Raw genomic sequence first — 11,781 nt, forward strand, 5'->3', positions numbered from 1 at the left:
TGAACAGCAGGTCCTACTTAGCATCAAAGTGGGTCCAAAGAGTTAAAATTGCTCCTGCCAGCGAGGCCAGTCCTGCCGTCTGCAATAATGATTTTTCTGTTTGGTTTGCTGATTTTTTTGTGTGTGTGTAAAACTGCCAGTGAAGCAAAAAGTCAGTTATTTGCCCAATACTAAGTGCAACTAAATAGGCTCCAGTGGTGAGAGTATCAATTTCCAAGGAGCAATTCCTTTCCTTTCATAACAACCATGGCTATTCTGGTCCGGTAACAGTCAGTATGGACGTGACTGACATCCATGCCTAAGAGCTATTAAAGTCGCTGGGCATCTGGATCCTGAATCCCCACTGCAGCTTGAGATCCCTTCCGCGCTTGCTGCCTGCCCCAGAGCATTTCCCCTCACAGCACCATTTGGCTTTCACTCTTCAGTTGAGTTTCCCGCCACTTTCTCCAGGCTTCTGCCCTCACACTGGTTTTACTTTATTTTTTCTCTTTTATTCTTTCATTTCTTTCCCCCGGTTTGGGTAAACCTACCCTGTACTTGACCCTCCACACCCTCTAACCGCTTCCCACTAGAGCCTCCCTTCTCTCGTGACTTGTAGGTCACACTCTGCAGTTTCTGGGTCTCCCTCTCCCAGGCTCCCTGCTCCTGGGGAGCCTCCAGCTTCTCCCCCAAACCCCAAATCCTAATTCATTCTGTGTCCCTGCCACCCCCACATCTGCCTGTCCCCAGCCCGGCTTTAACTCTCCTCCTCAACCCTCCCATCACTTCTGCCCCCAGCCCCTCCCTCAGTTCTGCCCCTGCAGCCCCACGTCTGCCCTCAGGGCCCCTCTGCTCCTGTTGGGGGGGGAGGGGGCTGCAAGGTGGAAGTTTTGCCTAGGGCGCAAAATATCCTTGCACCGGCCCTGCTGCTTGGGCTGCTCCATCCCCAGCGGCAGAGACACAGCAATGAAGGGGCCAGAAGCTTTTGGTGAGGAGGGATCAGAAGAGGCAGGTACCAGCTTTAAACCCCAGAGGGAAGCTCACTCCCCTAATGCAGCCTCAACACCCAGGCCAGGAAACAGAGACTTACTGGTACTGTTTGAAGACAGGATACTGGACTATGTGGACCTTTGATCTGACCACTCGGGCCATTCTGATGTTCTTATAACTAACCGAGGTGTATCTGCCCCCCACTGTAACCCACTAGACCCCAGTCCCCTCCTAGAGCTGGGATCGAACCCAGGACTCCTGGCAGGGTCTCTCCCGACAGAGTTAGTAACAAAGGAAGAATATACAGTCACATTTTAACCAGTGTCCCTACAGTGATTTTCCACAAGATGTCAGACCACATTAGTATTAGAGCTCAGTGGGTCTAATATCGATTTAATTTTCTTTCTTTTATAAAGGAATTAGATACAGGGCTCCTGCCAGCTCATTGCTAACTTCCCTGCCAAAACACTGGAGTTTTCAGGTACCAAAGTAGCCCCTGGAATCATGGTTAAATTACCCTCCACCCCACCATTTGAAATGGGGCTCCTGTGTGCACAGACCCCTACCGTGCTCCCCCAGAAGAGCTGCATTAACAGGCAACTCTGCAAGTGACCCCCAGGCCTCTCTACTTCCTTGGCCACATGGATCCTGTCCCTATTCTGGCGGCTACTCCGGAAAAAGAGCTCGCCCCTGCTCCCACCTGAGGGACGTGTTGGGTTGAGATCAGCTGGTCGAAGCAGGCAGTAGGGACAGAATCTGAGACTTGAAGCTCCTAGAGTGACCTCTTACCTTTATAGACCTGCCCTTCAGCCATCCCCAGCTATTTTCAAGTGTAACGTGATCGTAACTAGACCCATTTGAAACCCTTCACCACACAAGACAAAGCCCGTAGGATTCCTCATTAACTATTTATTTCTCCTCCCCTGGCTCCCTACAGACACCAGCCACCTTCGAGCTTTCCCTCTTCTCTCCCAGGCTCTGCTCACTTGATTGCAGCAGCTCAGCGGATGGTCCAGCTTTGCTCTTTCACTTCCATTCTTCACTTCTTTGGGTGGATGCATTTGCAACCGAGCAGCCTGATGGAAATCCCTGAGTCTTCTGTCTCGGCAGGCAGGCCGAGCAGCCGGGGGAGGTTAGCCTGAACTGTCAGGAGTGGAGGCTTGGCCCATAGGGTAGGGTTACCATATTGGAACTGTCAAAAAAGAGGACACTCCATGGGCGGGGGAGTGGTTTAAATGCTCCAGACAGGTGCCTCGCAGGTAGGGTTGGGGGCGTGTAAGAGTCCGGTGTGGGGGCTCGGCCCTCTCGGGTGTGGCCGGGAGCCAGGCCGCGTCACTACACGGCCTAAATCAGCAGTTCAGTCTCCGAAGGTCCAAGGGCTCAGACCCTCAGGCAGGGCTGAGCAGAAATAAACAGTCAACGAAGCCCAAGCCCTCAGTCAGGGTGGGGCAGCAAACAGCAGTTCTAGGCTCAGACCCTCAGGCAGGGGCTGAGCACCCAGAGTCAGTAAAGCCCTAGCCCTAGTCAGGGCGGGGCCATAAGCAGTAGTTCAAGGGGCTCAGGTCCTTAAGCAGGAGCTGAGCAAACAACAATAGTTCAGGGCTCAGGTCCTCGAAGCAGGAGCTGAGCAGCAACAATATTCCAGGGCTCAGGTCCTTAAAGCAGGAGCTGAGCAGCAATAATAGTTCAGGGCTCAGGTCCTCGAAGCAGGAGCTGAGCAGCAACAATAGGTGAGTCCAGACTTCTGGGTCTGAGCTCTGATGTGAGGGGGAGACTGCCACCCGTGAGGCGGTGGCAGGGGGGGACACAGGCCCACCCACTCCACTGTGTCCCAGACCCAGTTAGTCTGCTGCTGTGTCGGTGGGGTCCTGACCGCAACACACCGACATCGGCTCGAAATCTACAGTAGCAAGACTGGGGTCAGCTACCCCCGGGCTACTTCCCATCTCCCCCTCCATGGGTACCTGCTCATCGCGGGTGTCCGCAGCGGGGTCCCATACCATGGGCTCCTCGTCGTGCTGAGGGCTGGCTAGGTCGGGCAGCTCCTCGGGGTAACGGGCTCGGGGCAGGCTCGGCCAGTTCTCCTCTGGATACCGGGCTCGGGGCAGGCTCGGCCAGTTCTCCTCAGGGTACCGGGCTCGGGGCAGGCTCGGCCAGTTCTCCTCAGGGTACCGGGCTCGGGGAAGGCTCGGTCGAGCAGGAGCTCAGTCAGGAGCGTCTGTCCTCTCCGGCCGCCGGGCTGCAACTGAGCGCTGGGCCGGGGCTTTTATACTTCCTGTCCCGCCCCTTGACTTCCGGGGGGTGGGGACAGGTGGCAGTGGCTCCGCCCACTGTGGCAGCTGTTCTGGCTCCTCCCTCTCGGGTGCGGCCGGGAGCCAGGCCGCCTCACTACACGGCCCCCCCCCTCAAGGCTGGCTCCCGTGCAGCGGGGCCAGCCCCTTCCATACCCCCCAGCCGGGAGAGGAAGTTCGCGTTAGCATGGTCCTTCCCGGCCCGATGACGCACAGTGAAGGCATAGGGCTGCAGGGCCAAGTACCACCGCTGCAGCCGCATATTATGGTCCTTCATGCGAGCCAACCACTGGAGGGCGGAATGGTCGGTGACCAAGATGAAGGGGGCTCCCAGGATGTAATACCTCAGGGCTTCACAGGCCCACTTCACAGCAAGGGCTTCCTTTTCGACCACCGCGTAGTTTCTCTCTCGGGGGAACAGCTTCCGGTGATGTAAAGAACCGGATGCTCTTCCCCCTCTACTTCTTGGGAAAGGATGGCCCCAAGTCCCACTTCCGAGGCGTCTGTCTGTAAAACAAATGTCCGGTGGAAATCAGGACTATACAAGACCGGCTCGCTGCAGAGGCTCGTCTTGAGTGTCTGGAAGGCCTCGTCGCACTCGCGGGTCCATTTCACCTGCCGCGGGCTGTCCTTCGTCAGGAGCCCCGGTAAGGGGGCGGCAATTGCCGCGAATTGAGGAATAAACCGTCTGTAATACCCTGCCAGCCCCAGAAACTGGCGCACCTGGCGCTTCATGGCTGGCGGGGGGCAGGTTGCGATGGCCTGGACCTTGCCGACAAGAGGTCTTACCTGTCCATGCCTGATAGTATACCCCAGGTACGTGGTCTCTTGCCAGCCGATGCGACATTTCTTAGGGTTGGCTGTTAACCCGGCCTTCCGCAGGGACCTCAGGACGGCTGCGACCCTTTCTAGGTGGTTCTCCCACCGAGGACTGTAAATGACCACGTCATCTAGATAGGCGGCCGCGTAGTCCTGATGTGGCTGGAGGAGGCGGTCCATTAGGCGCTGAAAGGTGGCCGGAGCCCCATGGAGGCCGAAGGGCATCCGGGTAAACTGGTATAGGCCCGTGGGTGTGGCGAACGCAGTCTTCTCCCTGGAGGCTGGTTCCAAGGGGATCTGCCAGTACCCTTTGCTTAGATCAAGGGTGGTGATATAGCGGGCCTCCCCTAAGCGGGCCAACAGCTCATCTATCCGAGGCATGGGATAGGCATCGAACTTGGAGATAGCATTAACGCGCCTAAAGTCGATACAGAATCTCTGTGAGCCGTCGGGCTTCGGTACCAGCACTACAGGGCTGCGCCACTCACTTTGCGATGGTTCAATCACCCCTAGATCCAGCATAGCTCGTACCTCCTCCTCAACCACCTGCCTCCTGTGATACGGCAAGGGCCTGGTCGCGCCCCGGATCACCACCCCAGGCTCCGTCTGGATCCTATGGTATACCAGGGTGGTGTATCCCGGTTGGCCTGTAAAGGTGCGGGAAAAGGCTTGCAGGAGGCACCGGGTCTGCTTGAGTTGGTCGTCTGTTAGGGTCTCCCCGAGCTGGGGTTCCCCGGGGTCCTCGGTATGGGCTACCTGGGGTCCTAGCTCAGGTTCTGGCGGGTAGGGGTTGATCAGGAGACCTTCGCGTTCCCGCCAGGGCTTGAGGAGGTTGACATGGTACCGTTGGGTCTTCTTTTTCCGGTCCGGCTGATTGATTTCATAATTAACCGGGCCCACCTTCCGAACCACCTCATATGGCCCTTGCCACCGGGCCAGGATCTTCGATTCACTGGAGGGAAGGAGGAGAAATACCCGGTCTCCGGGTTGAAAGTCCCGAGTCTGGGCGTCCCGGTTATAAGTCTGGGCCTGCGTGTCCTGGGCGGCTTTCAAGTTCTCCTGCGCCAGGGCCCCCGCCTGCTTAAGGCACTCCTGAAGCTGGAGTACGTATTTTAAGAGGCCCTGGGCCGGCGATGGGGCTTGCTCCCAGGTTTCCCTCATGAGATCCAGCAGGCCCCGAGGTCGCCGACCGTACAGCAACTCAAAGGGTGAGAACTTGGTTGAAGACTGGGGGACTTCCCGCACCGCCAGGAGCAGGGGTGGAAGGAGCTGGTCCCATCGGCGAAGGTCCTCCTGGGGGAACCTACGCAACATCTCTTTCAGCGTCCGATTGAATCTTTCAACCAGCCCATCTGTCTGGGGATGGTAAACGGACGTCCGGAGTTGCTTTATCCCCAAGAGTTCGCACACCTGCTGGAGCAGCCGTGACGTAAAGTTGGTCCCCTGATCCGTGAGGATCTCCCGGGGCAGGCCGACACGGGCGAAGACCTTCATCAGCTCAGCTGCGATGGTGCGGGCTGTGATGGTCCGGAGAGGGATTGCTTCGGGGAACCTGGTAGCATAGTCCATTATCACCAAAATGTATTGGAACCCTGCGCTGCTCTTAGGGAGAGGCCCCACCAGGTCCATGGCCACACGTTCAAAGGGGGTCTCAATCAGAGGCATCGGGACCAGCGGTGCCTTGGGAGTTCGTGCTGGGGCAGCCAACTGGCATTCCGGGCAAGAGTTGCAATAATTCTTTACCTCCTGGTGTACCCCTGGCCAGAAGAAGCGCCCCAGGATCCGAGCCAGGGTCTTCTCGTGACCGAGGTGCCCGGCCGCAGGGATGTCGTGGGCCAGTTTCATGACCGCCCGGCGGTGACACCGAGGCACGAGGAGTTGTGTCCGGGTATCCCCTGTGTGGGGGTCCCTCTCGACGTGATACAGACGCTCCTGCCACAACTCAAAGTGCGGCCACTGCGCCGCTCGATGGGGGTCGAGGACCGTCCCATCCACGGAGGCCAGTTTGTCGTATGTCCGCGTGAGTGTAGGGTCGGCCCGTTGATCCCGGCAAAAGTCCGTGGGCACCGAGGGATCCTCCCCCACTCCGGGGGGAGGATCTTCACGTCCTTCCGTCGGGTTGGTGTGGTCGGGGGCTTCCACCTCGTCTTCCTCAGTCTCTGGGGCCTCCCCTTCCAAGGCTGGCGTGACCTGCAGGCTGCCCTCGGCGTGGCGGCGTAGTACGGCGGGGAACTCGGGCCAGTCGCAACCCAGGATCACCGGGTACGCCAGCCGTGGAGCGAGTCCCACTGTCATCAGCCGGGTGACCCCATCAATAATCAGTTGGGCCTTGGTACTTGGGTAGGGCCGTATATGCTCGTGGATACACCGCAGCTGAATCTTCCCCAGGCGGTTGTCAGCCTGCGGGCCCATGGTTTGGCAGACCAGTGTCTGGCCGCAGCCTGAATCGAGGAGGGCCACAGTCGGGCGCCCCTCAACGACCATGGGCACGGTGATCTTGGCCGCTTGCCAACGCCGGGCACGGCCTTCCCCTGAGTAAACCTGGCCAAAGGTACACTCCAGTCCTGGGCAGTCCCGCTGTAAATGGCCATACTCTCCACAGGAGAAACAGGGCCCCAGGTCTGCTCGTCCCGTCCGTGACCGGGTCCCGGGGTTACCTCCAGGCAGGTTCCGGTAGTCCCCTCTCGCCGCGGGAACCGGGGTCCAAGCGGGTCTCCCGGAGGACGTGGCGGTACGGGTCCGGGCCTCCGCTCCACGGGAGGAAACTCGTACGTCTGTGAGGGTGGGCGCCCCCTTCTTTTCTGGGTTGGGGCGCTCCGTCCGGGGCGGGGCGGTCCGGCCAGCCGAGCCCAGCGGGGTTTCAGCCGCGATGAAGTCCTCCATTAACGTAACGGCCGCGGCCACTGTCGCCGGCCTATGGCGGAGGACCCAGGCTATCCTCACGGCGGGAGTACATGGGCGAACTGCTCCAATACTACCTGCTCCATCAGCTCCTCTGATGTCCGGCGTTCGGGCTGTAGCCACTTTTTCAGGTCTCTCGAAGCTCCTGGGCCACTATCCGAGGTCGGGCCCCTGGAGGATACGCCAGGCTTCTAAACCGCTGTCGGTAGGTACCTGGACTCACATCCAGGGCGTCTAGGATAGCGGCTTTCACCTGGCTGTAGTCCTGGGCTGCCTCCACAGACAAGCCTCGATAGACCGTCTGAGCAGTCCCCGTTAAGTATAGGGCCAGGATGGTGGCCCATTGGTCCTGGGCCCAGCCCACGACGACAGCCACCCGCTCGAATGTGACGAGAAAGGCTTCAGGGTCGTCGCCGGGCCCCATCTTCGTCAGCCGAATTGGGGGGCTGGGCCGCGGGGCCCCTGCAGCATCTCCTGGCTGGGGTTCCCCCGGTCGAGTCAGCACCGCTGCGAGCTGCTGGACACATTGCCGCTGGAAATCCTGGTGCTGGGTAACCAGGTCTTGAATGAGCTGCCGTTGTTGCGAACCTAGCTGCTCAACGAGCTGCTGCTGCTGTTGCGACTGGGCCGCCTGTTGTCGCTCCTGGCTCTCCGTCATGAGGGCAGGAGCTGGGACAGATCCATCTCTCTGGCGGGAGGCCTCTCTCCCGCGGCCCCCTTTTCACCGTCGTCAAGAGCTCGCGCCCACATCCTGGGCGAGAGGTCCTCAGAGAAGGCACCACGTGTAAGAGTCCGGTGTTGGGGCTCGGCCCTCTCGGGTGTGGCCGGGAGCCAGGCCGCGTCACTACACGGCCTAAATCAGCAGTTCAGTCTCCGAAGGTCCAAGGGCTCAGACCCTCAGGCAGGGCTGAGCAGAAATAAACAGTCAACGAAGCCCAAGCCCTCAGTCAGGGTGGGGCAGCAAACAGCAGTTCTAGGCTCAGACCCTCAGGCAGGGGCTGAGCACCCAGAGTCAGTAAAGCCCTAGCCCTAGTCAGGGCGGGGCCATAAGCAGTAGTTCAAGGGGCTCAGGTCCTTAAGCAGGAGCTGAGCAAACAACAATAGTTCAGGGCTCAGGTCCTTAAGCAGGAGCTGAGCAGCAATAATAGTTCAGGGCTCAGGTCCTCGAAGCAGGAGCTGAGCAGCAACAATAGTTCAGGGCTCAGGTCCTTAAGCAGGAGCTGAGCAAACAACAATAGTTCAGGGCTCAGGTCCTTAAGCAGGAGCTGAGCAGCAATAATAGTTCAGGGCTCAGGTCCTCGAAGCAGGAGCTGAGCAGCAACAATAGTTCAGGGCTCAGGTCCTTAAGCAGGAGCTGAGCAGCAACAACAATAGTTCAGGGCTCAGGTCCTTAAGCAGGAGCTGAGCAAACAACAATAGTTCAGGGCTCAGGTCCTTAAGCAGGAGCTGAGCAGCAATAATAGTTCAGGGCTCAGGTCCTTAAGCAGGAGCTGAGCAAACAACAATAGTTCAGGGCTCAGGTCCTTAAGCAGGAGCTGAGCAGCAATAATAGTTCAGGGCTCAGGTCCTTAAAGCAGGAGCTGAGCAGCAATAATAGTTCAGGGCTCAGGTCCTCGAAGCAGGAGCTGAGCAGCAACAATAGGCGAGTCCAGACTTCTGGGTCTGAGCTCTGGTGTGAGGGGGAGACTGCCACCCGTGAGGCGGTGGCAGGGGGGGACACAGGCCCACCCACTCCACTGTGTCCCAGCCCGGGGCCCTAACAGCAGCAGTTAGTCTGCTGCTGTGTCGGTGGGGTCCTGACCGCAACACACCGACATCGGCTCGAAATCTGCAGTAGCCAGACTGGGGTCAGCTACCCCCGGGCTACTTCCCATCTCCCCCTCCATGGGTACCTGCTCATCGCGGTTGTCCGCAGCGGGGTCCCATACCATGGGCTCCTCGTCGTGCTGAGGGCTAGCTAGGTCGGGCTGCTCCCAGGACACGGGTCGGGGGGACGCTCGGCCAGTTCTCCTCTGGATATCGGGCTCGGGGCAGGCTCGGCCAGTTCTCCTCAGGTTACCGGGCTCGGGGAAGGCTCGGCCAGTCTTCTTCAGGGTACAGGGCTTGGGGCAGGCTCGGCCAGTCTTCTTCAGGGTACAGGGCTTGGGGCAGGCTTGGTCCAGCAGGAGCTCGGTCAGGAGTGTCTGTCCTCTCCGGCCGCCGGGCTGCAACTGAGTGCTGGGCCGGGGCTTTTATACTTCCTGTCCCGCCCCTTGACTTCTGGGGGGCGGGGACAGGCGGCAGTGGCTCCGCCCACTGTGGCAGCTGTTCTGGCTCCTCCCTCTCGGGTGCGGCCGGGAGCCAGGCTGCCTCACTACAGGGCCGTACTGTCGCAAGAGGTGTGGGGGAGAAGAACACCCCATTTTGGACCTGAGCCACAAGCTGTTCCCCAGAGAGACCCGGTATTCCACCACAGAGCGGGAGGCCCTGGGAGTGAAATGGGCATTCGAGGCGCTGAGGTACTGTGATGTTCGTCCATCGTTGTCGATGAAGACCTCAACAACTCATTCGTTCGATGACCGGACTCTGTGCGTCCGAAGATGACTGATCAGTCCGATTCGGGCGTGGAACGTCCTGTCGCACGTCGGGCAGACATGTGATGGCACTGTCGATGATGTGCGGGCAGCTCTGGACTTGCGCAGCTCACGCTTTCTTTCAGCCTCAGCAGTACGCCTCGCCTCAGAGGTATTACTGCCTGTGTGAATGAGGCTGCGCCATGCTGGATGGTTCAGTGCGAGGGTTTCCCATGTGGCGGTGTTGATCTCGAGGGACTTCAGAGAGGTCTTCAGCATGTCCTTGAACCGCTTCTTTTGTCCTCCATGGGAGCGCTTTCCCTGGTGAGTTCTCCGTAGAAGAGCTGTTTAGGAATGCGCTCGTCTCACATTCTCACGACATGTCCAGCTCATCTGGTCTGGGCTCTCATCACCAGTGTATGAACTGACGGCAGACTGGCTCTGATAAGGACTTCAGTATCGGGCACATTGTCCTGCCATCTGATTTTCAGAAGCTTTCGCAGACAGGAAATGTGGAAGTGATTGAGCCTTCGTGCATGACTCTGATAGACAGTCCACGTCTCGCAGGCCTACAGCAGAGTTGGAAGCACCACTGCTCGGTAGACCATCAGCTTCGTTGGTAGGCTGATCCCTCGACGTTCCCAGACGTTGGAGCGCAATCGGCCAAATGCAGAGCTGGCTTTAGCAATTCTGCCGTTTACTTCATCATCGACTGACACTGCTTGGGAAAGGGTACTGCCCAGGTATGTGAAGTGCTCCACTGCCTGGAGTCTCTGTCCATTTACAGTGATGGACGGTTCTGAGTACGGAGCGTGGGGAGCTGGCTGGTGCATGACCTCAGTCTTCTTGATGTTAACGGTGAGACCGAAGTTGTTACATGCAGATGAAAACTTATCCATATTGGCTTTCATTTGTGGCTCTGTACTAGCATTCAGAGCACAATCATCGGCAAAGAGAAAGTCTCGAAGTACAGTTTCCTTCACCTTGGTAATAGCACGCAGTCGCCTCGGATTGAATAGTTTCCGGTCAGTTCTGTATTTCAGGCCTACTCCTTCAGTGCAGTATTGAAAGGCATCAGTCAGAGTGGCAGAGAATATCATGCTGAACAAAGTGGGTGCTAAAACACACTCTTGCTTGATGCCGTTGGTGACTGAGAAGGCCTCAGATGTTACACTGTCATCCAGGACACGAGCCATCATACCGTGATGAAATTGACGTACCATTGGTATGAATCGGTCTGGACAGCTGAATTTCGACATGATCCTCCACAGGCCCTGGCGACTGACAGAGTCGAACGCTTTCGTGAGGTCCACAAAAGTTGTGTAGAGTTCACAATTCTGTTCTTGACATTTCTCCTGTAGCTGACACGCAGCGAAGATCATGTCAATAGTCCCACGTCCCTTGCGGAAGCCGCACTGTGATTCTGGCAGTAAGCCCTGCTCCAGGTGAGTGATCAATCGGTTCAACAGAACCCGTGCAAGAATTTTCCCCGCTGTAGAGAGAAGCGAGATTCCATGGTGATTGTTGCATACCTGGCGAATGCCCTTCCTCTTATAGAGGTGCACGATGGACACATCTCTAAATTCCTGTGGAATGGATCCCTGCTTCCAGAAGGACTGAAACAGCTCAGTGAGTTTCCGTAGCAGCACGGGTCCACTGACTTTGTACACCTCTGCTGGGATGGCATCTGACCCTGGGGCTTTGCCACTTGACAGCTGGTTGATGGCTTCCTTCACTTCATCCTCTTTTGGTGAAGCATCCATGGAGTCATGGACTGCAACCTGGGGCATCTTGTCAATGGCCTCATCATTGATGACTGAGGGCCAGTTGAGAACTGCTTCAAAATGTTCAGCCCATCTCTGGAGAATCTGCGTCTTCTCTGTAAGGAGCACAGTGCCATCAGAGTTCAGGAGGGGAAAGCTCCCAGAAGACTGTGGACCATAGACTCTCCCTCACTTTAATCCAATTCACGCGCAAGTCTCGACATCATATCATATCAAGTCCTGTGGTGATGGGTAAGCGACGAAGCAGCAGGTGTGGATACACTGGGAGCTGTTGCCGCGGACCTGCACACAGGCGGCTCAGGTATAATGGTCGTTCCTCACTGACCGAAGCAGCAGTGGAGCGCGGCGTCTTCTTGAGCGACTGAGCAGCCCTATTGAGGACTGCACAGCTCACTTGGCTAGAAAAGGTGCCCTAAACATTGCCTGCTTCACCTTACCCTGGCCAGCATACCGCGGCTGGTGGGG

The sequence above is a fragment of the Mauremys mutica genome, chromosome 10 (genome assembly GCF_020497125.1).
Source record: "Mauremys mutica isolate MM-2020 ecotype Southern chromosome 10, ASM2049712v1, whole genome shotgun sequence".
Classification (NCBI taxonomy): Eukaryota; Metazoa; Chordata; order Testudines; family Geoemydidae; genus Mauremys; species Mauremys mutica.